Here is a 25,734-nt window from a genome sequence, read left to right as displayed (position 1 = left end):
TGTCTGACTGCCTCCCGGTTTCCAGCTTCGGAAAAATAAAAAAAATAAAATAAAATAAACATAGAGTTATCATATAACCCAGCAACTCCACTCCTGGGGAAAGAGAAATAAAAACTTTATCCACATAAAAACTTGTACACAAATGTTCATAGCAGCATTATTTGTCATAGTCTGAAGTGGAAACAACTCGACCAGGTGGTGGCACAGTGGATAGAGCGTTGATCTGGAATGTTGAGGACCCAGGTTCAAAACCACGAGGTCACTGGCTTGAGCGTAGACTCACCAGCTTGAGTGCAGTGTCACCAGCTTGAGCATGGAATCATACATATGACCTCATCGTCGCTGATTTGAGGCCAAAGGTTGCTGGCTTGAGTAAGGAAGGGGTCACTGGCTTGGCTGGAGCCCCTGGTCAAGGCACATATGAGAAAGCAATCAATGAACAACTACAGTGTCACAACTACAAGTTGATACTTCTCATCTCTCTCCCTTCCTGTCTGTCTGTCTTAAAAAAAAAAAAAAAAGACTAACATAAAAAAAAGGCTGACCAGGCAGTGGCGCAGTAGATAGAGCATCAGCCTGGAACACTGAGGACCCAGGTTTGAAACCCCAAGGTCATCATCCTGAGCACAGGCTCACCAGTCTGAGCATGGGGTTGTGGACTTGAGCATGGGATCATAAACATGACCCCATGGTTGCTGGCTTGAGCAAGGGGTCACTGGCTCGGCTGGAGTCCCCTGGTGAAGGCCCATATGAGAAAGCAATCAATGAACAACTAAGGTGCCACAACTATGAGTTGATGCTTCTCATCTCTCTCCTCTCCTGTCTGTCTGACCCTGTCTGTCTCCCTCTCTCTTGCAAAAAAAAAAAAAAAAAAAAAAAAAGGGGGGGGGGGGAGACAACTCAAATATCCATAGGCTGGTGAATAGATAAACAAAATGTGGTCTACCCATACAAGGGCATATCACTCAGTCATAAAAAGGGATGAAGTATTGACATATGCTACAGCATGGATGAAACTTGAAAACATGGTGCTCAGTGAAAGAAGCCAGACACAAAAAGACAAATATTATATTATTCTATTAATATGAAATGTCCAGAACTGGCAAATTCATAGAGACAGAAAGTTGATTAGTGGTTGCCTAGAGTCAGGATTGTGGAATGGGAGGATTAGAGAAATTATGACGAAGGGGTCTGATGTTCCTTTTTCAGTGATAAAAATGTCTTAATGTTGATTGTGGTAATGGATGTACCACTTTGTGAGTATACTAAAAGCCACTGAACTGTACACTATAAATGTGAGTGAATTGTATGGTGTGTGAATAACATCTCAATAAAGCCATTGAAAGGGAAAGGAAGTGAGTATCTTCTCAGCCCAGGGTTGGGGTATCTGTAATCCCTTCAGCCAACCCTGGGTCTGGGAAATAACTGGCCTGAGCCAGACAGGGAAAACAATAAAGGTCTTCCTTATTATAATAAGTGCATAAATAAGGGATATAGAGTCCCCCCCGAGCCACCCATAGAATGTGAGAATAAGAAAATGGCACCCTGAAAATTCAGAACAACAAGAACCAACACATAATGAATGAGTGCAGCGATCTGCAGCAATGTAAGAGTGCAGGCTTGTTCTGCAAGACTTTATCCAGTGCACTGTACCTTCCCATGAGCCCTCAGGTCCCCACGTTCCCTGCATTACAGCATCAGTGTATGTCCCAGTCTCTGGCTTGTGGGTAAGCTGAATGCTGGGTATCTTCCCAATGAGGCTATAAGCTCCTTAAGGGCAGAGATCTCTTGTTTATTTCTCTTTGAATATGTGATGCCTCTAAAATCTTAACTTAGATGCAGTAGGCACACACAATAATATTTGCTTAAAAAAAAAAGTGAGGTGGGTACTTCTACTTCCAGTAATGATGGTATAGATAATTGGTACCAACCTGGCCAATGGAACAACTGAAAAAGTTGGGGAAAATATAAAAACAGCAAAGAACCTGACCAGGCAGTGGCGCTGTGGATAGAGCGTCAGACTGGGATGCAGAGGACCCAGGTTCGAGACCCTGAGGTCGCCAGCTTGAGTGTGGGTTCATCTGGTTTGAGCAAAAGCCCACCAGCTTGAATCCAAGGTCACTGGCTCCAGCAAAGGGTTACTCAGTCTGCTGAAGACCCGCAGTCAAGGCACATATGAGAAAGCAATCAATGAACAACTAAGGTGTTGCAACGCACAATGATTGATGCTTCTCATTTCTCTCTGTTCCCGTCTGTCTGTCCCTGTCTATCCCTCTCTCTGAGTCACTCTCTGTTTCTGTAAAAAATAAATAAATAAATAAATAAATAAATAAATAAACAAAACAGCAAAGAATGAGCAGCCTCATGGATCTACTGGCCAACATCCAAGCAGAACAGAACTCCAGAGGTGAGTTCACACTGTGGACTCTTAGTCCAACAGCATCAGGTCTGTCTGCTGATGAAGAGAGAGCCAAGAAGCTGAGCTGCATGTTTTCCAACTTCATAGAGCTATTAAAAAAAAAAGTTGCTGCATGGTGGTAGCCCAGCTACAAGTCATCAAGTAGCCCAGTTAATACCCAGTCCTGAGACAGGATTAAGTAGGTCCCACATTGATAATATCCTCAGGTACCTGACAAAAGAAAAAATAATCTTCTCTGGCATAGAATAGAATCAGCCCAGGCCCCGATTCTCTTATAAATAATTTTTCAAATACAATGACCAGCACAGAGATAATCAGGTCCATGAGGTAACTTGATAGCAACAAGAACTAACAGGAAAACAGACCAAAAAAATACCTCCACAGGGTTCCCAGATATTAGAATCAGACACAGACTATAAAAATAATTCTGCTTGCTACATTCAAGAAAATAAAAACCAAGCTTGGAAATTTTGACAGGAAAGTGAAATATTTTAAAAAGTTATAAAAAGTTTTGAAAAAGAATTAAGAATTTTTAAACTAAAATAATATATCACGATCAAAATTAAAAACTCAATAGAAGGGTCTAAAAGGAAATTAAACACAGCTAAAGAGAGAATTAGTAAAATGGAAGTTTCGTGTGTTATGTGTGGTATAAAAATTTATGACCAATGTCTTATTCCCCCCCAAAGTAAACTTCTTTTGATAGTGTGTTTTCATCTGGCTTTAAGTTGTAAACACCTTTTTCTTACAAAAGATCATAAACATGTTTATCTAAAACTTGTTTTCCAATATGATGGTCTTGAGAAAACTTTTTAACAATGTAAAAAAAAACTGGTTTGCTTTCGAGATGAAGCCAAAGAAGCAAAAATACAAAAAGAAAGAACCAAAACAAAAACAACCTATTCTGCCTAACCAGGAGGTGGCTCAGTGGATGGAGCGTCGAACTGGGATGCAGAGGACCCAGGTTCAAGATCCCAAGGTCGCAAGCTTGAGCACGGGCTCATCTGGCTTGAACAAAGAGCTCACCAGCTTGGACCCAAGGTCGCTGGCTCGAGCAAGGGGTTGCTTGGTCTGCTGAAGGCCCGTGGTCAAGGCACATATGAGAAAGCAATCAATGAACAACTAAGGTGTCGCAACGAAAAACTGATGATTGATGCTTCTCATCTCTCTCCGTTCCTGTCTGTCTGTCCATATCTATCCCTCTCTCTGACTCTCTTTCTGTCTCTGTAAAAAAAAAAAAAATAAATAAATAAATAAAAGTTTAAAAAACAAAACAAAACAACCTATTCTAAGCAAGCACTTCCCAGCATCTCTCTGGAGGCTACTGAACTGGGTATTCTGGAGTCCAGAACACACAGATCATGAGGATACTCTAACCTCACGGCTAGAGGAAGAAAATATTGTTAGCAGAGGCCACTGATGCACCAGTTGAGAGTCAGTAATGGCTGAAGAAACACTAAATGATTCTGATAAGATCAAGTATGCCTGCCTTTTACCCCACCCCCACCCTCCCCTCTGACTTGTTCCCTTCTTAGGTGAAGGTGCGAAGTTGTGTGTGTGTGATCAGTAACTTCCCCTCAGTATTGTGTAACTTTTGATAAGCAGAGCTTAAGTTTTATGGTTAACCTTGAGTTACTACTCAGAATAAAACAATCAAGAGTGAAGTACATATAGGTCCTTTGCATCCTTTGTCCCCTGCCTGGCCCCTTGGCCACTGGCGTTAAAAAATGGGCGGGGGTTTGGGGGTACAGGAAATTCAGGTTAAACAGGTTTCTCTGCAGATCCAGTGCTGTTAAACTCTGAGAGCCCACTCTTTCTAAAAGATGAAGAAATTAAGGCTTAAGGAACTAGAGCGTAGCCTGCAACAAATGGGTAGATTTGAAAAGCCCACGCTTCTTCTAGAACAGTATCCCACCAGGCCACACACTGCAGGTTGTATGTTGGATTTGATGTAGGTGAAGATGCATTGGAAATACTCAACAGGAATGTGGAAGAGTTTGAGTTAACAAATGTTGAAACAGTTTGATGTGATGTGTCTATTATCTAACAGAACGTCCATGTCATTTGATACAGTAATCATGAATCCTCCCTTTGGGATAAAAAATAATAAAGGGACAGCCCTGGCCGGCTAGCTCGATTGGTTAGACTAGAGCAGGGGTCCCCAAACTATGACCCGTGGGCCTCATGCGGCCCCCCTGACGCCATTTAGCCAGCCCCCGCTGCACTTCCGGAAGGGACATCTCTTTCATTGGTGGTCAGTGAGAGTACTGTATGTGGCAGTGCCACAAAGTACTGCGTTGCTCACGTACAGTACTACTTTCGGTGATGCGGGACGCACGCGTCACGGCTCCGGAAGCGTGTCATATCACTTGTTACAGCTAGCAGTGACAAATATGGAACCGGACATTGACCATCTCATTAGCCAAAAGAAGGCCCATAGTTCACATTGAAATACTGGTCAGTTTGTTGATTTAAATTTACTTATTCTTTATTTTAAATATTGTATTTGTTCCCGTTTTGTTTTTTTACTTTAAAATAAGATATGTGCAGTGTGCATAGGAATTTGTTCATAGTTTTTTTTATAGTCTGGCCCTCCAACGGTCTGAGGGACAGTGAACTGGCCCCCTGTGTAAAAAGTTTGGGGACCCCTGGACTAGAGCATTGTCCTGAAGCGCAGAGGTTGCCGATTTGATCCCTGGTCAGGGCACATACAGGAACAGATCAATGTTCTTGTAACTCTCTCTCTTTTTCTAAAATCAATAAAATAAAGAAACAATAATAATAAAGGGACAGATACGGCATTTCTGAAGACTGCTTTGGAAATGGCAAGAACAGTAGTATAATCTTCACTCAAACCCTCAACTAGAGAACATATTTAAAAGAAAGCTGCAGAATGGAAAATCAAGATGGACATCATCGCAAAGCTGAGGTAGGACCTGCCAGCATCATACAAATTTCATAAAAAGAAATCAGTGGACATCACAGTGAACCTAATTTGTTTTTCTTTTTAAAAGCCTCCAAAGACAAAAGAGGCTGAAAACCTAATTTAAATAATGTAAAAATTGCTTACTAAAAATAAGAATGAAGCATAAAGAGACAAAAGAACAGAAAATGTAGTAGAATAGCTAAGATAAATTATTTGGGAAGAATATATAACATATGTTTAATTGGAGTTTCAGGAAGACAGGAGAGAAAGAATGAGGCAGAAGCAATATTTGAATAAACAAGCTGGGAATTTTCCAGACTTGATGAAACACAGCAATCTACAAATTGAAGGAGCCAAATAAACCTCAAGCACGATAAATAAAAAGAAATCCATAGCGATTATAGAAACCCCCCCAAACAAAGACTTTTTGTTTATTGATTGATTGATTTCAGCAGAAAAGAGGAAGGGAGAGAGACAGAGAGAGACAGGAACATCCATCTGCTCCTCCACGTACTCTGACTTGGGAACAAATCGTCAGCCTCTGCCCTTTGGGACAACGCTCTAACCCAGGGGTCGGGAACCTATGGCTCGCGAGCCAGATGTGGCTCTTTTGATGGCTGCATCTGGCTTGCAGACAAATCTTTAATAAAAATAATGTTAAAAATATAAAACATTCTCATGTATTACAACCCATTCATTTCCTATCGCTCATGTTCATGGTTGCGGGAGATTGGAGCCAATCACAGCAGTCCTCCGGGACAACACCAAATTTTTATTGGATAGTGCTTAACGTACATGGGTCGTTGTATGGCTCTCATGGAATTACATTTTAAAAATACATATGTGGCGTTCATGGCTCTTTCAGCCAAAAAGGTTCCCGACCCCTGAACCAATGGAGCTAGCCAGCAAAGAATTATAAAAGTATCTTCAGAAAAACAAAAGATGACTTTAAAAAATGCAAGGTCTGCTGACTTTTCAGCTCCAACAATGGAAGCCAGAAGTAGCAGAATTGTATCTTTGATGTGCTGGAAGAAAAAACAAAACAACACAATAGTGAACTTGCCAATTCAGACTAAAAAACCCTGCATTAAAAAGTATGTTAGGGCCCTGGCCGGTTGGCTCAGCGGTAGAGCATCGGCCTGGCGTGTGGGGGACCCGGGTTCGATTCCCGGCCAGGGCATATAGGAGAAGTGCCCATTTGCTTCTTCACCCCCCTCCTTACTCTCTGTCTCTCTCTTCCCCTTCCGCAGCCAAGGCTCCATTGGAGCAAAGATGGCCCGGGCGCTGGGGATGGCTCCTTGGCCTCTGCCCCAGGCGCTAGAGTGGCTCTGGTCTCGGCAGAGCGACGCCCCAGAGGGGCAGAGCATCGCCCCCTGGTGGGCCGAGCATCACCCCTGGTGGGCGTGCTGGGTGGATCCCGGTCGGGCGCATGCGGGAGTCTGTCTGACTGTCTCTCCCTGTTTCCAGCTTCAGAAAAATACAAAAAAAAAAAAAAGTATGTTAGGATGTTCTTCAAGGAGAAGAGAAATTGTCCCAGGGAGGAGATTGGGGCTAGACAAAGAAATGAAATGTCAAATGCATGGGTAAAAGAAATGAACATTGACTTGATAAAATAATATCTTGTTGGGCTTATGCTATATAGAGAAAGAAAACTCAAAACAATAAAACCACCTAATATGGGAGAAATGCAAATATTCTAAATTCCTTGATATTTCATGGAGAGTAGTAAAGGTAATAATAATTCTTACTTGATAGTGATAACTCAAGGTTGCATGTTGTAATTTCTAGAATATAATCACTAAAAACAATGGTAAAAGCCTGAATAACCATCAAACAACAGAAGACCAAAATGAAAGATAACAAACTCAACTTTGAACCTTTCCACCACCAGGTTTGGACCTCGTTGTTCTAGCATTATGGGCATGTCCCATTCTGCCAGCCTGTGAGCAACAGTAGAGAAAAATAAAGTGCATATTGTCTTGCCCTGTATACAATTTGAGGTAAGGAAAAAAATTTAATTTGAACCATGAAGGAAATGATTGGCCAGTGTGGCAACCAGATCGGGTGCCAAGTATTGGGAGGCGATACATGATGAACATGGCCTGCACCCGCCATGGGGACAGCGCCCTGCTGCTGGGGTCACATCTCTGGATGCTTTGAGGAAACCACCGGTGGGAAGTATGTTCCTCGTGCTATCTTGGTGGGTCTAGAACCCAGGACCACGCACTCTGTTTGCTCCGGTCCTTTTGGCCAGATCTACAGACCAGACAACTTTGTTTGGTCAGTCTGGGTCAGGCAACAACTGGGCCAAGGGCCACTACGCAGAGGAGGCCGACCCGGTTGGCTCAGTCCTGGAGGCGGTGCGGAGGGGGTCTGAGGGCTGTGGCTGCCCGCAGGCCTTCCCGCTGACTCGCTCACTGGGCGGGGCACCCTGCTCGTCAGCATGAGCACTCCGACTGCATCATGAACACCTCAGTGTGGTCCCCTTACCCGGAGTGTCTGACACTGTGGCGGAGCCTACACTGCCACGCTCTCTGTTGGCCAGTTGGTAGAGAGTACGGGCAAGACCGACTGCACTGATAACAGCCCTTTACAACATCTGCTTCTGCACCCTCAAGCTGACCGTGCTGATCTAGGGGGACCTTGACCCTGTCTCAGGCTCCATGAGCAGTGTCACCATTTGCCCCCGCTTCCCTGGCCAGCTAGATGCTGACCGCAAGCTGGCAGTCAACATGGTGTCCTTCCCACGCCTCCACTTCTTCCCGCCTGGCTTTGCCCCTCTAACCAGCCGTGGAAGCCAGCAGTACCAGCCTTTCACTGGACTCGAACTCACCTGGGGGGTACTTACCGCCAAAAACATGATGGCTGTCTGGGACCCCTGCCATGCCGGTACCTCACCGAGCTGCTGTCTTCTGTGGGCAGATGTCCGTGGAGGTGGACGAGCAGATACTTAAAGTGCAAAACAGGACTAGTCCCATGGCCTGAAAATGGCGGCCACCTTCCTTGAGGACAGCAGCATGGCCACCCGGGAGCTGTTCAAGTGCATCTCAGAGCAGTGTGCTGCCATGTTCCGCTGGAAGGCCGTCCTCCACTGGGGCACGGGCCAGGGCCTGGCCTGGATGGAGCTCGCTGACAGAGCAGCACAGATGACCTGGCTCCGGGCGCTGGGGGGCCAGGATGCCCAAGTGGAAATGAAGGGTTTTGGTGAGGAGGCTGAAGAGGAGGCAAGGCCACGCCCTGGCACTCAGTTCCCTCCGCCTTCATCCTCAACTTCCCCCTTTCTCTCCTCAGAATTTGTATCTTTTGCCTCTTTTTTTTTCTTGTGGGGGTGTTCTAGAACAGTGCCTGCCACATAATAGGTGCTTAATAAACATTTGTTGTTTATTAAGGAAAAAAAGAAAGAAACTCAACCAAACTAAACGGAGGCAACAAAGATATAAAAGAACAAAGAATGGGGAGATGAACAGAAAGCCCATCACGATAAGATAGGAGGATTAATACCTTAGAGGTAGGAGGGTCAACCGCTCCAGCTGTAAGACAAAGGTTATCACCCTGGATTGAAACAAAATCTGATATATGCTAAGGATAATAGTCACATCTAAAACATAGGGATAAACAAAGGCTGAAAGAAAAATAATGAAAAATTATATACCATTATAATATTGGCGTAGCAATCCTAGTATCAAACAAGAATATTTTAAAATAAAAAGCATCACTAGAAGAATGAGGGTCAATCTCAATAATAAATGATTATTCTAAATTTATATGAACCTAATAACATGATATATACAGCATATGCATACAAAATTATACGGAGAAATGGACAAGTCCGTCTTAGAAGTGGAATATTATGGTGCACTTTTTTCAGTAATTAGTGGCATAAGTAGACAAGACATCAGTAACACTGCAGAAGATTTGGAACAATTTAATTAACAAAGTTATGACTGTATGTAGAACAGTGCACCCAACAACTACAGGATACATTATTTTCAAGAAGATACAATCCATTTTAAAATTTTACTATATAAGCCTGACCAGGCAGTGGCGCAGTGGATAGAGCGTCAGACTGGGATGCAGAAGACCCAGGTTCGAGACCCTGAGGTCGCCAGCCTGAGTGCAGGCTCATTTGGTTTGAGCAAAGCTCACTAGCTTGGACCCAAGGTCACTGGCTTGAGCAAGGGGTTACTCGGTCTGCTGAAGGCCCACAGTCAAGGCACATATGAGAAAGAAATCAATGAACAACTAAGGTGTCACAATGAAAAACTAATGATTAATGCTTCTCATTTCTCTCCGTTCCTGTCTGTCTGTCCCTATCTATCCCTCTCTCTGACTCTCTCTCTGTCTCTGTAAAAAAAATAAAAAACAAAAACCCAAATAAAATTTGACTCTATGCTGGGCCAAAATACCAGTTTCAACAAATTTCCAAAGGATTAATATAAAACAGATAATGTTCTCTAACCACATCATAAATAGGCTAAGAATCAATAACAAAAATATAATTGGACTATCCCTATATCTTTGAAAACGACAATTCTGAATAATATGTTCCAAACGCACTTTTAAATAACGCATGGACATGCTTCTGGTCAAGATGGCAGCATAGATAAATGCAATACTCAGAACCTCCCACAACCACATCAAAATTACAACTGAGCTATAGCACAATCATCTTTCAGAACTGCCTGATGCTCTAGCTGGTTTGCTCAGTGGTAGAACATTAGCTTAGTATGTGGAAGTCCTGGCTGGGTTTAATTTCCAGTCAGGGAACACAGGAGAAGTGACCATCTGCTTCTCCACCCATCCCCCTTCTCTCTCTCTCTCTCTCTCTCTCTCTCTCTCTCTCTCTCTTCTTTTCCTGAAGCCATGGCTCTGCTGATTCAAGCAAACTTGACCCTGGGCGCTGAGGATGGCTGCATGGTGTCCGCTTCAGGCACTAAAATAGCCTTGTTGCCAAGCAATGGAGCAATGGCCTCAGATAGGCAGAGCATTGCCCCTTAGGGGATTGCTGGGTGGATCCCACTTGGGGTGCATGAGGGAGTCTGTCTCTCTGTCTCTCCGCCTCTCAATTAAAAAAAAAAAAGAACTGCCTGAAATCTGAACTAACGTTCTATAACTAAGGATATAAAGAAGAAGTCACGGGCCCTGGCAAGTTGGCTCAGTGGTAGAGCGTCGGCCTGGCGTGCAGGAGTCCCGGGTTCGATTCCTGGCCAGGGCACACAGGAGAATCGCCTATCTGCTTCTCCACCCGTCCCCCTCTCCTTCCTCTCTGTCTCTTCCCCTTCTGCAGCCAAGGCTCCATTGGAGCAAAGTTGGCCTGGGCGCTGAGGATGGCTCCATGGCCTCTGCCTCAGGTGCTAGAATGGCTCTGGTTGCAACAGAGCAACGCCCCAGATGGGCAGAGCATTGCCCCCTGGTGGGCATGCCAGTGGATCCCTGTCAGGCACATGCGGGAGTCTGTCTGACTGACTCTCCGTTTCCAACTTCAGAAAAACACACACACACACACACACACACACACACACACACACACAAAGTCACATCAAGACTGGTAGAAGGGGTGGAGACACAAAGCAGGCTGATCTCACATCCATGAGTGATGCACACATGCGCGCACACACACACAACTATAGGATTTAGAAATGCATGTTTTGGTGAGAAATTATAGGTGAACACAGGAAAGGATTAAAACGTTGGATAGGAGTGAAGAAAATTTGCGACAGGAAAAGGCATATGGTGGGTCCTGGGATGCGAGCAGTGCTATGTCTCTTGACTCGGGTACTGGTTGTACAGTATTTGCTTTATGATGAACTATTGAGTACTACTTTTTGTTTTGTGCCCTTTTCTGTGTGGGTGTCATATTTCACAATGATTTTTGAGATATATAGAATATTTGTTTTCCACATTTAAAATCAGGGTGTCTTAAGTCTTCATTAGAGAGACAAAATGAAAGAGAATGTAAAAATAAGCAGTTGTTTAATGAACTGTAATGTGACAAAGGCCATAGGGAAGGTAGTGGCCTGGACTGAGTCTAGGAAAAAGATCGCCAAAGGCTAAGAGTTTGCCGTTGTTTATGTAGCACTAGCAATGGCTGAGGGACACGGTGGCTGGAGAATCATCAGGATGACTCCTTGTTCCACCTCAGCCTGTACAGAACAAACAGAGCATTACCGAACTGCCTGCACCTGCCTCTGGGCACGCTGAGAAGCCTGCACATGACTAATTTGATTTCTTAAATATTTAGAGATCAAGACAGGGAGTGGACTCCTTGAATAAAAGGCATGAACGTTCAGATTTCAGGAAAGGTATACTCCCGTCATATATTAATAAAATGACACCCTTGTCTAATTATTTAGTCTCTACAGGGTTGTACAGTATGATACAACTCTCTGGGAAACGAGCACCTCGGGGTGATCTGATCAAACTGAGTTCTTGAGCCTGTGTAGCAGGATCTCAGACCTTAGTCTCAGCTTTATGCATCAAATATACTTACTAAGAGACTCAGGTGGAGCTGTTAGGCAGCTTCTCTCATCTCATCTCATCTCATCTCATCTCATCTCATCAATACTGGTTGGTTATTACAAAGGGCATACCTGGGAACAGAACCCTAGTTGGGGAGAATTTTAGACTTGGAAATAATCTTGGTGGGGAGGACTTCCTTAACTCTTACATTTTGTTTAAGGAGGAAGTAGGGCTCTGGAATGAAGACATTATAGAAAAGAAAACTCATGAACACAGACACAAAAATTCTCAAGAGAATGATAGCAAATAAAATCTAGAAATATATTGAAAGAACCATGACCATAGGTGGTTTATCCTAGGAATATAAGGCTAGTTCAACATTGGAAAAACAATTAATGTAATTCATCACAATAGAATTAAAGAGAAAAATCATATGATCATCTCAATACTGTAAATGCAGAGAAAGTATTTGACAAAATTCAATGTCCATTCATGAGAAAAATTCTCTACAAACTAAGCATAGAAAGGAACTTCCTCAAAATGATAAACTTACAATGGACATCAAATTTAATGGTGAAAGACTGAATGTTTTCTTCCTACAGTTGGGATTAGGACAAGGATGTGCACTAGAAGTCCTAGCCACTACAATAGGTATGAAAAAGAAATGAAATGCATTCAATTTGACAATGAAGTTGCAAAGCTAATACAAAGAGGCCCTGTATACCTTTTACCTTGTTCCCCTCGGTGGTAACATCTTATATTACACATAAAAACGAGGAAACTGACATCGGTGTAATGCTTGTAAACTGATTTCTGACAACGTATCAAGACAATTCAATAGAGCAATTTATGTGTCTTTTCAACAAATAGTGCTGGATCAACTGGATATCAGAATGTGTGGAACAACTGGAGCTCCCGGCTCTGCCAGTAGGAATGTAAAATGGTACAACCACTTCAACAGTTTGGCAGTGTTTTCTGCTATTAAACATATCTATCCCTGATCAGCAATTCCTCTACTAGGTATTTGCCCAAAAGAAATGAAAATATGTTCTACAAAGAGATTTGTACACAAATGTTCACAGCAGCATTATTCATAATAGCCAGAAAGTAGAAACAGCCCCAAAGTCCATCAACTGAAGAATGGATAAACAAATTGGGATATATCCATACAACACAACTCCACTGAGCAGTAAAAAGGAAAGGACACTGGTACACAAAAACGTGATTGGGGCCCTGGCTGGTTGGCTCAGTGGTAGAGCATTGGCCTGGCGTGCAGGAGTCCCGGGTTCGATTCCCGGCCAGGGCACACAGGAGAAGCGCCCATCTGCTTCTCCACCCCTCCTCCTCTCCTTCCTTTCTGTCTCTCTCTTCCCCTCCCGCAGCCGAGGCTCCATTGGAGCAAAGTTGGCCCGCGCACTGAGGATGGCTCTATGGCCTCTGCCTCAGGCGCTAGAATGGCTCTGGTTACAACAGAGCGACGCCCCGGATGGGCAGAGCATCGCCCCCTGGTGGGCGTGCTGGGTGGATCCTGGTCAGGCGCATGCGGGAGTCTATCTGACTGCCTCCCTGTTTCCAACTTCAGAAAAATACAACCCCCCCCTCAAAAAAAAAAAACCCTCGTGATTGGCTCTAAGAGACATTATGTTGAGCGAAAGGAGCCAGATCCAAAAGGGGACACAAAGAATGACTCCAGTTCTACAAAGTTCTAGAACAGGCCATAGAAATCAGGTAAGTAGTTGCTCAGAGCAGGGATAGGGGTTGGGGAGCTGACTATACAGGAGATGAAGGAACTTTCTGAAGAGATGGTGCTCTATGTCTTGATTGGAATGATGGTTCTGTGGGGGCACACATTTGTCAAGACTCGTAAGAATGCACAGAGGTTGCCGGTTCCATCCCTGGCCAGGGCACATTCAGGAACAGATCAATGTTCCTGTCTTTCCCTCTCTCGCTCACTCTCAACCTTCTTCTCTATCAAAAATCAATAAACAAAACAAAAGTTTAGAGAGCTATCAAAATGGTGCCTTATTTAAAAAAACTCATATGATTGGAGACTTAAAATCTATGCATTTTAATATATGTCCATGATACCTCAGCAAACTTGATTAAACAAACTTAAACGAGCATGAACTCTGGAAACCATCTCCCTGAGGCCGAGTCTTTCTTCCTGGCTCTACCCTTTAAACGCTGTGTGACTTGGGACAAGTTACATGTTGTTTCTAAACTTCAGTCTCCTCAATTGAAGAATGGGGACGCCACTCACAATTGAGAGGGGGAGATTCCTGCTGTGTTCAGGTGTTGTGGATGTGTGCTAAGAGTGGCTCTGTGCTGACTACGTGCCACGTGCTGTGCTGAGCAGTTGGCACGGAAAGGCAACTGACCAGACGGGAAATAAAGATACGCACAGTGGGCCCCTGGGCTCCTTCTCTGTACCCCTGAGCGCCAGGGGTGGGGGTGGCTGGGAGAGGTAGTTTGCCGGGGCTGCTAAAACACTGCAGACTGGGTTCCAACAGCGGCAATTGATCCTCTCACAGTTCTGGGGGCTGGGATTTCAAGAGGAAGGTGCTGTCAGGTTTGGTTTTTCCCAAGGCGTCTTCCCTTGGCTGGTAGATGACTCTTTCTAGCTGTGTCCTCATAGGGTCTCCCTCTTCTAAAAGCTGCAGTCAGATTGGATTAGGGCCTCATTTTAAGTTAATCACCTACAGTGTGTCCCTAAAGTCATGGTGCACTTTCAACCGGTCACAGGAAAGCAACAAAAGATGATAGAAATGTGAAATCTGCACCAAATAAAAGGAAAACTCTCCCAGTTTCATACCTATTCAGTGCAGTTCGATGTGGGCTCACGCACAGATTTTTTAGGGCTCCTTAGGTAGCTATCCCGTATAGCCTCTACAGACTCGTCACTGACTGATGGCCTACCAGAATGGGGTTTCTCCACCAAACTGCCGGTTTCCTTCCACTGCTTATCCCACCGAGTAATGTTATTCCTATGTGGTGGCGCTTCGTTATAAATGCGCCGATATTCACGTTGCACTTTGGTCACGGATTCGAATTTAGCGAGCCACAGAACACACTGAACTTTCCTCTGTACCGTCCTCATCTCAACAGGCATGGCTGTGGGCTGCTCCGCTGTATACACGGTGTTACATCATCATCTGCGCATGCGCTCATGCTGCCACATCATCCTACGGAAACTGGGAGGACTTTCCTTTTATTTGGTGCAGATTTCACATTTCTATCGTCTTTTGTTACTTTCCTGTGACCAGTAAAAAGTGCACCATGACTTTACAGACACACTGTATTTAAAGACCCTATCTTTAAATGCAGCCACATTCCAAGATCCTGGGGGTTCGGATTTCAACATATGAATTTGGGGTGGGAAAAGAGGGGACCACAGTTCAGTCCATAACAGGATGAATCCAGATTTGATCCATCTTGGATAGGAATGTCTAAGAACAGGGCCTGTTTCCTTGACTAGTAAGTAGAGAGGCAGCTCAGAACAATCGATAGAAAAATCAGATCAGTTGTGTGTTTTGCCATTTTATAACTGCAGGACCTTGGATGTGGCACTTAGCTCTTGACTTGACCACATTAAGAGGGGATACAGTCTTATCTCATAGGGTTATTGGGAAGAGCTCATGGATGGACACTGTTAACACAGGATTAACTAGATTGGGCTCTTATCTGAGCTGTGGAACAACACAGCTATTGAAATGATAGGATAATTATCTCAAAATAGAAAGTTTAAAAGAACAATAGTAGACCTGTGTATCTACTACCAAATATAGTAGACCAGTATAGCTGCGTATAAAAATGTTCCATGAGGCCCTGACTGGGTAGCTCAGTTGGTTAGAGTGTTGTCCAGATAAGCCAAGTTTGTGGATTCAATCACCAGTCAGGGCACATACAAGAATCAACCAATGGGCCCTGGCCGGTTGGCTCAGTGGTGGAGCATTGGACTGGCGTGCGGGAGTCCTGGGTTCGATTCCCGGCCAGGGCACACAGGAGAAGTGCCCATCTGCTTCTCCACCCCTCCCCCTCTCCTTCCTCTCTGTCTCTCTCTTCCCTTCCCGCAGCCAAGGTTCCATTGGAGCAAAGATGGCCCGGGCGCTGGGGATGGCTCCGTGGCCTCTGCCTCAGGCGCTGGACTGGCTCTGGTCTCAACAGAGCGACACCCCAGATGGGCAGAGCATTGCCCCCTGGTGGGCATGCCAGGTGGATCCCGGTCGGGCACATGCAGGAGTCTGTCTGACTGCCTCCCCGTTTCCAGCTTCAGAAAAATACAAAAAAAAAAAAAAAAAAGAATCAACCAATGAATGCATAAATAAGAGGAACAACAAATCAATATTTCTCTCTCTCTCTTTCCCCTTTCTTCTCTCTAAAATCAATAAGTAAAATTTTAAAAGAGAAGAAAAAAAGCTCGGCTGTGGCCAGTTTGCTCAGTGGATAGAGCATCGGCTCGGTATGCAGATGTCCTGAGTTCGATCCAAGGTCAGGGCACACATGGGTAGTGACCATCTGCTTCTCTCCCCCTCTCTCTCCCCCTTCTCTCTCTTCCTCTCTCGCAGCCAGTGGCTCAGTTAGTTCAAGCATCGGCCCCAGGTTGGGGTAGCCGGGTGGATCCTGGTCAAGGCACATGCGGGAGTCTGTCTCACTATCTCCCCTCCTCTCACTTAAGAAAAGATGAAAACCTCCATGATACATAACTGAATTAGCAAAGCAAATTCCAGTACAGTATCTGTGTGCTCAGAATCATTGTGGATTCTCACTGAATTATTCTAGAGAGAGACCTAGGCACTGGTATTTAAAAACAAACTAAAAATAAACAAAGGTTTTTCTCATCTGTAAATCTCATTCTTAGTCCAGGGCTAAGAACAACTAATGAGAAAAAGGGCTATTATTTTGTCCTTACTGTAGCAGGCACTATACTAAGCACCTTGGGTATATTAATTCACTGAATCCTTGCAACCACCCCATTTTACAGATGAGAAAAGTGAGTCACAAAGAGGTTAAGAAACTTACTCATAATCACACAGCTAATGGATGGTGGAGGTGGGATTTGAACCCAGAGTGGTTCCAAAAACCTAGTAGAATTCCATAGGATGGGGGAAGGAGAAGAGCAGCATTTAGGAATGTTCTATTTGAGTCTTCAGGAACGGGGACCAGAAATCGAATTAGGTTTGTAAACCTAGAAACACTGTTTCCAACTACCTGTTAAAAACCTCCCAGGGAACTCTTTAAATGTAGAGATTTCTGAATATTTTACCTGGAGCTTCTGATCCCCGAGTCTGGGGAGGACCCAGGAATCCTCATCCAGCCAGGCTCCGGGGCAGGGCCAGCACCAGGGGCGTGGGGCCTCCATAGCCACATAGAAGCAGAGCTTGTGGTCAAAGCTCTGCTGTCAACAGGTTGAAATTCTTCATAATTTTCTCTTCGAATCCATGTTTTGTAAGTAATGGGACAGTGACATGTACTGGCTCAGAGGCTCAGAACACCTGTGATGACACCTCTCTCCACCTCTCTGCCTCTCTGAAACTGGTTCTCTACAGCCAGTGCCCTACTCGCTGTGCCCTGCGACCCCTGCCGCGTGACCACTGCTGTTCTCTGCCCTTCTCCCGGGAGTCCTTAGTCTGCCCGGCGTTCAGTCCGGGCAAGGCGGGTTACTGCTTCTCAGACCTCCCCTTGCACCGCCGCTGTCCAAGGGGACAGGAACACCCAGGAGGAGACACCACCACAGCTGGACAGCAAGTCTATGCTTTTCAGGGTAAGTTAGTTCAAAGAGGTGACATTTTGGGAGAAGGCAGTAAATGGGTGTGGCACAAGAAGCAACTGAGAGAAATGCGGGTGCATAAGGGAACTGGGGCTTACTTCCTAGTGGAGGACTGGGCTCTTAACCCATGGTCGTGCTGTACTACATATAGAGTCATCCCGCAAAAGTGGAAAACACTAATGCCCACCCCTGACCCCACCCACCTTCAGTTGGTCTGGGGTGGGCCCCAGATACTTGCCTTTAAGAAGTTCCTGCCTGGCCTGACCAGGCGGTGGCGCAGTGGCCAGAGCGTTGGACTGCGATGCGAAGGACCCAGGTTCGAGACCCCGAGGTCGCCAGCTTGAGCGCGGGTTTATCTGGTTTGAGCAAAGCTCACCAGCTTGGACCCAAGGTCGCTCGCGTGAGCGAGAGGTTACTCAGTCTGATGAAGGCCCACGGTCAAGGCACATACGAGAAAGCAATCAATGAACAACTAAGGTGTCGCAACGAAAAACATGATTGATGCTTCTCATCTCTCTCCGTTCCTGTCTGTCTGTCCCTCTCTCTCTTACTCCCTCTCTCTCTGACTCTCTCTGTCTCTTTAAAAAAAAAAAAAGAAAAAAAGTTCCTGCCTGACCCGCGGTGGCGCAGTGGATAAAGCTTCCACCTGGAACACCGAGGTTAGAAACCCTGGGCTTGCCGGGTCATATGGGCACTATGGGAATTGATGCTTCCTGCTTCTCCCCACTTTCTCTCTCTCTCTCCCTTTCCTCTCTATAAATAAAATCTTCTTTTTAAGAAGTTCTCCTGTGATTCTAATCGCCCACCGAGGTTAAGGGACTGCTGAGCATCCAGACGGTTCCCACGGATGGATTAGGGGCTGCAAGTGCAATGTGCGCCTGGACTCGGACTTGCGGAGTTGGAAGGCCCTCCTCGTCCCCCATATGCTCAGATTCCACTGTTACCCTGCCCAGCTCCCAGTCCAGCCCTCCCCGCCCCGGGCACGGCGACGCCGGTAATCCCACAGGGCGCGCGCCTCAGTGCCTGCAGGACTACGCGCGGGGGACGCGAAGACCAGGGCTGGCTGTGAAATCCAGGTGTTCCTCCTGCTTTAATTTATCCAGGGATCCGGGACACCTGTCCTCCCGATTGCAGACGGTGCGGCCGAGTCCCGCTGGGAGAGGCAGGCTCCGGGTGCGCTGAACGCTAGGTGGCGCCCGAGAGCCGGACCTGCTGCGCTCCCCCGAGCCCTGGGGACTGCGGGGGGGCACTGGGGTCCTGAGGGTCCTGCTGCTCAGGATAGCAGAGCATTGCCCCCTGTATGGACCCGTTTCCTCACCTCTTCCACAGGAGGAGTTAGTGCAGTAAGTCCTCAAGACCTAGCACTTGCCCGCCCCCTAGAGAGTATGTAATCCAAGGTACTTACCTTTCTTCTTGCCTTCTCTCAGTAGGTAGGGCCTGTTTTTTCAGATGAATTGTACTTCTTTGTGAGCAAGTCTGGAAGATTCTTCAAAGTTTTCTTGTTGAGTGCGTCTCAGAGGGCAGTGATTAGCAAGAAAATCATGTGTTTTTTTTAAAAATAGAACATTTAGCCTGATTGGTGGTGGCACAGTAGATAGAGCATCAACCTGGGATGCTGAGGTTCCAGGTTCCAAATCCCAGCGTTGCCAGTTTGAGCATGGGCTCACCTGGCTTGAGCATAGGCTCACCAACTTGAGTGTGGGATCATAGACGTGCTCCCATGGTGACTGGCTTGAGCCCAGAGTCAAGGCACTTATGAGAAGCAATCAACAAACAACTAAAGTGACGCAACTATGAGTTGATGCTTCTCATCTCTCTCCCTTCTTCTCTCTCTTTCTCAAAAGAAAAAAGAAAGAAATTTATCAGAATAGGGTCAAATAACATATTTTCTACACTATGTGATGGATGAAGAAAGTCACAATGATGACCCTGAGTCACTATAAAATCCCAACATAAAAAGGACCCAGATTTGCCTGACCAGGCTGTGGCTCAGTGGATAAAGCGTCGGCCTGGGAAGCAGAGGATGCAGGTTTGAAACCCTGAGCTCACTGGCTTTAGCCCGGGGTCACTGGCTTGAGCCCAAAGGTTGATGGCTTGAAGCCCAAAATCACTGGCTTGAGCCCAAGGTCACTGGCTTGGCTGGAGCCCCCCAGTCAAGGCACATATGAGAAAGCAATCAATGAACAACTAGAGTGCTGCAACAAAGAACTGATGCTTCTCATCTCTCTCCCTTCCTGTCTGTCCCTATTTGTCTCTCTCACTAAAAAAAAAAAAAAGTATCCAGTTTTGTTCAGCATTATTTCATATAGAGTGCTTTAAATATTTTATAACAATTTTAGAACTAGGGACCCATCTCTGATGGTTTGTTACTAATGTTAACCCTCCCTAATGCACAGCACATCACAGAAGACCCAAGAGCCAAGTACATTTTGAAGTCAGTGTCATTTTGCAGTTCTGAGTACTTAAGTATTTCCTTTTGAGGAACTTTAGTTAGCTTTTGCAAAATGGTCTTTCCCATTGTTACCAATTATTTCTTTTCCTCCCTCTACATTTTATTTGAAAGATTTTGTCAACTAACATTTATTTGCCAGTCTAAGTCAGACTCTGGACATATAATAATAATAATAATAATAATAATAATACACTTCCCCCATCCCTAGCAAATTCACCATCTATTGGGGAGAAAACAAGGCATGTATAGGCCCTGGCCAGTTGGCTCAGTGGTAGTGTCAGCCCAGCGTGTGGAAGTCCAGGGTTTGATTCCTGGTCAGGACACACAGGAGAAGCGCCCATCTGTTTCTCCACCCTTCCCCCTCTCCTTTCTCTCTATCTCTCTCTTCCCCTCCCACAGCCAAGGCTCCATGGGAGCAAAGCTGGCCCTCTAAGAAGGCATGTATATAACACCAACACTCTGTTCAGGGATTTTTTTTTAAATTTTTTATTTATTCATTTTAGAGAGGAGAGGGAGAGACAGAGAGAGAGAAGGGGGGAGGAGCTGGAAGCATCAACTCCCGTATGTGCCTTGAGCAGGCAAGCCCAGGGTTTCGAACCGGCAACCTCAGCATTTCCAGGTCGACGCTTTATCCACTACGCCACCACAGGTCAGGCTCTGCTCAGGGATTTTATAAAAACCTGTGTGTTCAGGAGAAGCATACAGAAGTGATTTATTAGTGTTTTAAACTTTCAAACATAAATAAAAGTAAAAGGAATAGTATAATGAATTCACTTTGCCTGTCACCCAACTTACAAAATTACCAACATCTTGCCAATCTTGTTTCATTTACGCCTCACCATCTTGGTTATTTATTTATTTATTTATTTACAGTGTTATTAAGCTATAATTACATAGCATAAATTTCACCCACTATAAATGTATAACTCAAAGACTTTTAGTGAGTTTAGAATTGGGTAGCCATCATCAGAATCCAATTTTTTAACATTTCTACTATCCCCCAAATTGTGCCCATGCCTATTTGTAGTCAATCCACATTCTCACCCCTTAGCTCTACACAACCATTTATCTTCTGTTGCTATTGATTCGCCTTTTCTGGACGTTTCACATGAATGGAAATGAATAATATGTCGTCTTCTGCATCTAGCTTCTTTCACTGAGCATGTTTTCAAGGTTCATCCATGTTGTAACATGTACCACAACTTCATTCCTTTTTATCCCACTGTATGAATATACCAAATTTTATTTATCTGTTATTAGTTGATGACACATTTGGGTTATTTCCACTTTTTGGCTATTATGAATAACATATTGATGAATATTCACTTTCAAGTCACTTTGGTAGGTATATTAGAGTAAAATTACTGTATATTATGGTAAGGTTATGTTTAACAGATTAAGAAACTGCCAATTGTTTCCCCCCAGAGTGGCTGTTTCATTGTAAATTTCCATCAGGAAAAGGATTCTAATTTCTCCACATCCTTGCCAACACTTCTTTCTTTTTGATTACAGCCATTCTAATTGGCATGAAATAGCATCTAATTGTGCTTTCAATTTACATTTCCCTAATGAATGATAATGTTGAGCATCTTTTTGTGTGCTTATTGGCCATTTGTTTATCTTTGTTGAAATGTCCACTCACAAACCTTTTGTGTTTTTTTTTTACAGAGACAGAGAGAGAGTCAGAGAGATGGAAAGATAGGGACAGACAGACAGGAATAGAGAGAGATGAGAAGCATCAATCATTAGTTTTTTGTTGCGACACCTTAGTTATTCATTGATTGCTTTCTCATATGTGCCTTGGCCGTGGGCCTTCAGCAGACCGAGTGACCCCTTGCTTGAGCCAGCTCAAGCCAGATGAGCATGCGCTCAAGCTGGTGACCTCGAGGTCTCGAACCTGGGTCCTCAGCATCCCAGTTCGATGCTCTATCCACTGCGCCACTGCCTGGTCAGGTCCTTTTGTTCATTTTTTAAAATAAACTTTCAATTTTATTATTGTTTTCAATTTACAGAAAGATTGTGAAGAGAATACAGGCTGGCCATGCCCCTCACACCTAGTTTCCCCTTTATTAACATCTAGCAAGAACGAGGTACATTTGTCACGACAGAGTGCACACTTGGTTCAGATTGCCTTAGTTTTTACCTCACGCCCTTTGTGTTTCAGGATTCCACCCAGTCCCATCCGGGATGCCACATTACAGTCAGCTGTCATGTTCCCTTAGATTCCTCTTGGCTGTGATGGTTTCTTTAACTTTTTCTTTTTTTTTAACCTTGGCCTTTGAAAACTTTAGCAGTTTTGAGGAGTACTGGACAGGTATTTTGTAGAATGTCCCTTGATTGGGATTTGTTGGATGTTTTTCTCATGCCTGGAACGGGACTTTGGGGGGTTTTTTTGTTTGTTTTTTGGGTTTTTGTTTTTTTTTTGTATTTTTCTGAGGTTGGAAACAGGGAGGCAGTCAGACAGACTCCCACATGCGCCCGACCGGGATCCACCTGGCATGCCCACCAGGGGGCGATGCTCTGCCCATCTGGGGCGTCGCTCTGCTGCAATCAGAGCCATTCTAGCGCCTGAGGCAGAGGCCACAGAGCCATCCTCAGCGCCCGGGCAAACTTTGCTCCAATGGAGCCTTGGCTGTGGGAGGGGAAGAGAGAGACAGAGAGGAAGGAGAGGGGAAGGGGTGGAGAAGCAGATGGGTGCTTCTCCTGTGTGTCCTGGCCAGGAATCAAACCTGGGACTCCCGCACGCCAGGCCGACGCTCTACTACTGAGCTAACTGGCCAGGGCCAGACTTTGGGTTTTTAAGGGGAAGACTCTCGAGGTAAAAGGCCTGTGTTAGCCTGCTTGGGGCTGCCATGACAAATACCACAGACCAGACCGCTTAAATAACAAACATCTGTTCTCTAACAATCTGGAGGCTGGAAGTCTAAGATCAAGGCATTAGCAGGCTTGGTTTCTTCCAAGGCCTCTTTCTTTGCTTTGCAGATGGCTGTCTTGGCCCTGTGTCCTCACATGGTTTTCCCTGTGCCTGCCTGTGTCCTATTCTCCTCTTACATTAGGACACCAGTTATATTGAATTAGGGCCAACTTCAGTTATCTCATTTAACCTCAGTTTCCTCTTTAAAGATGCTATCCTCAAATACAATCATATTCTGAGGTGCTGGGAGTTAGGACCCAACATATATCAATACAATTTGGGGGGGGGCACAATTCAGCCCATAAAAGTGCCATTCTCAGCATCGGCCGGTTTGCCCCGTGGTAGAGCATCGGCCCAGCTTATGGAAGTCCCAGGTTCGATTCCCAGCCAGGGCATACCATAGAGGCCTTGCTGGGTGAACCCTGGTTGGGGCACATGTGGGCATCTGTCTCTCTGCCTCCCTGCCTCCCTCTTAATAAAAAAAGAAAGCCATTCTCATCATATCAAGGGTCTATGTTATCAACGTAACTTATCACTACTGATGTTGACCTTGATCACCTGGCTGAGGTGTGTTTGTCCAGTTTCTCCACTGTAATGCTATCCCTTTCTTTCTCTTTTCCATACATACTGTACTCTTTGGAGAGAAGTCATGATGTGCAGCCTACACTTAAGGAGTGAGGATTATGTTCCATTAACTCTTAGAGGAAATATAGAGTAAATCTTCATGACCTTGGTTTTTGGCAACAGAATCTTAGACATGACACTAAAAGCACACGCAACAAAAGGACAACAGATAAACTGGACTTCCTAAAAATGAAAAACTTGTGTTATCAGAGGGTATTGTCTAGAAAGAGAAAACACAGCCTACAGAATGGGAGGGAATACTCACAAAGTCTATGTCTGATCAGGGTCTAGTGTTCAGAATATATAAAGGACACTGACAACTCAACAATGGCAAGACCTTCGCTTTTACAGATAAAGGCTGCGCTGAAGAATCCCGTGCAGAAGGCATTTTACATGTTCGAGCAGCTTTGTAGAATCAGTTCTCAGAAGGGCATGTACTTTTCTAACTTTGACAGCTATTGCCAAACTGTCCTGCACAGAGGGTGTACCAGTTTAGATGCCTGCCAGGATTTATTTCCAAACCTACTCTAAAATATGTCAACACTGACCAGACTGCTCATTGCAGCATTAGTCATAATAGCTCCATAATAACTAGAAACAGCCCAGTGATACTCAACAGGAGAATGGGTAAGTAAATCATGGTCTCATCATACAATGGAATACTACACAGATCAATGAAAAAGAACACAGTTCTGCTACCCACAATGTGGAGCAACCCCACAGGCATGTCCATGAGTGAAAGAAGCCAAAACAGGACTTACTGTGGGATTCCAGTGAGGTGAATCAATTATGATGTTTAAATGGAGAAGACATCTATGGTGACAAGATCCTAACAGCGGTTAGCCTTAAATGGTGGGGATGTTGACTACACCAGCACAAGATAGTCCTCTGAGGTTCTCAAAACATCCTACACCTTGATGTGGGTGATAGTTACAGAGGTGTCTAAATACGTAAATGTTCATTGAGCGATGTGTGTTTCACTGATGTAAGTTATGGCTCAATAAAAACTAAAAGGGTTTTTTTGTTGTTTTAAAAGCAGACACTAATGTGCTAACAACATGGCCAGGGCAGCAGGCAGTCTCCATAGCTACAGAGGGTTACACGGCAGACCCTGTGTCTCTTGTCCAGTCTTACACCAGCCGTGGGCTCCAGCTGTCAGGAGGGGAGGCCTGCAGCTCCCACCAAGGCCGCCCAGGGCTCCTCCTGTACACTCAGAGGTGCACCCAGTTGGGTGCTCTCTCATACACTCTCCCCCGACGCCGCCCCCTGCCCAGGCTGTTCTCTGCACCAGCTGTTGAGCAGCTGCCTGGATATTTATAGCCTTGGGGCTCTGCATGAAAGGAGGCTCATTCAGCAGCCCCTTCCTCCTGCCATCGACCCTGCTCCTAAGCCCTTCTCTCCCCACCCACCCCAAGCTTTCATGTCTCCAGAACATTCCGGGTCCTGCTGCTGGGCGATGTGTTTTGTGGTAAGGGGCCTGCCCCGCAGAGCTGGTGCTGAGCCTCATCTCCAGGACTCTCTTTGAAGTGACCTTAACTCGGAAGGGCTTTTGGATGAGATGGGAGAGCTCATTTCTCACCAGACGCAGGACAGGCCCCAGGGTCTTGGGCACTCAGCTGTCACACCACCTCCCTGGGTGAAGTAACACCCACAAAGAGGGTTCAGTCCCTTCCTGGGAAGAATGACGGTGGCCCTGTTCTCTCCTCCTCAGGACCTCCTGGCCTTCTTAGCCCAAGAGGCCGGTCAGACTCCGCCATCACGCTTCTCCTATGCCTGGTGCAGGCGTCTGAGAGACGGGGCGCTCCTCTGCCTGCCCCTCCCATGGGAGCTTCTGGTTCTGGCGCCAACCCCCTCCAGGACAGTTCAGCAAGAGAGACTCTCGTCCCTCACCCCCACCCTCTCTTCCAGTGGGGCCAGATGGCAGCACCCTTGGGAAACCTTGAATCTTTTCTCTAAGTTCCCTTTGGCACCAAGTTAGTCTTGTTCATTTCAGAAAACCAGGGCACTCCCACCCTCACCCCGAATTGAAAGGGTGGTTTGCTAACCACCTTGCCAGCCATGGAGGGCATGTGCCATACTCCGTGCTTTCCACGGTTCAGCTGAAAGCTCTGTGGGGAAGCCCACACCCTGGGGACAAGGTATAGAACGTCAGCTCTTCTGTTTTACCAGAGGA

The 25,734-nt window shown here is 45.4% G+C and overlaps 2 pseudogenes; both read left to right on the top strand.

The window, feature by feature from the left end:
- The first annotated feature begins 4,242 nt into the window (after positions 1-4,242).
- Positions 4,243-5,430, top strand: LOC136402525 (rRNA N6-adenosine-methyltransferase METTL5-like; annotated as a pseudogene).
- A 1,941-nt stretch (positions 5,431-7,371) lies between these two features.
- Positions 7,372-18,753, top strand: LOC136403369 (tubulin beta chain pseudogene; annotated as a pseudogene).
- The last annotated feature ends 6,981 nt before the right edge of the window (positions 18,754-25,734 follow it).

Source organism: Saccopteryx leptura, chromosome 4 (genome assembly GCF_036850995.1).
Source record: "Saccopteryx leptura isolate mSacLep1 chromosome 4, mSacLep1_pri_phased_curated, whole genome shotgun sequence".
Taxonomy (NCBI): Eukaryota; Metazoa; Chordata; class Mammalia; order Chiroptera; family Emballonuridae; genus Saccopteryx; species Saccopteryx leptura.
Note: the sequence above shows the minus strand (reverse complement) of the source record. Positions and strands in the feature narration are given on the sequence as shown.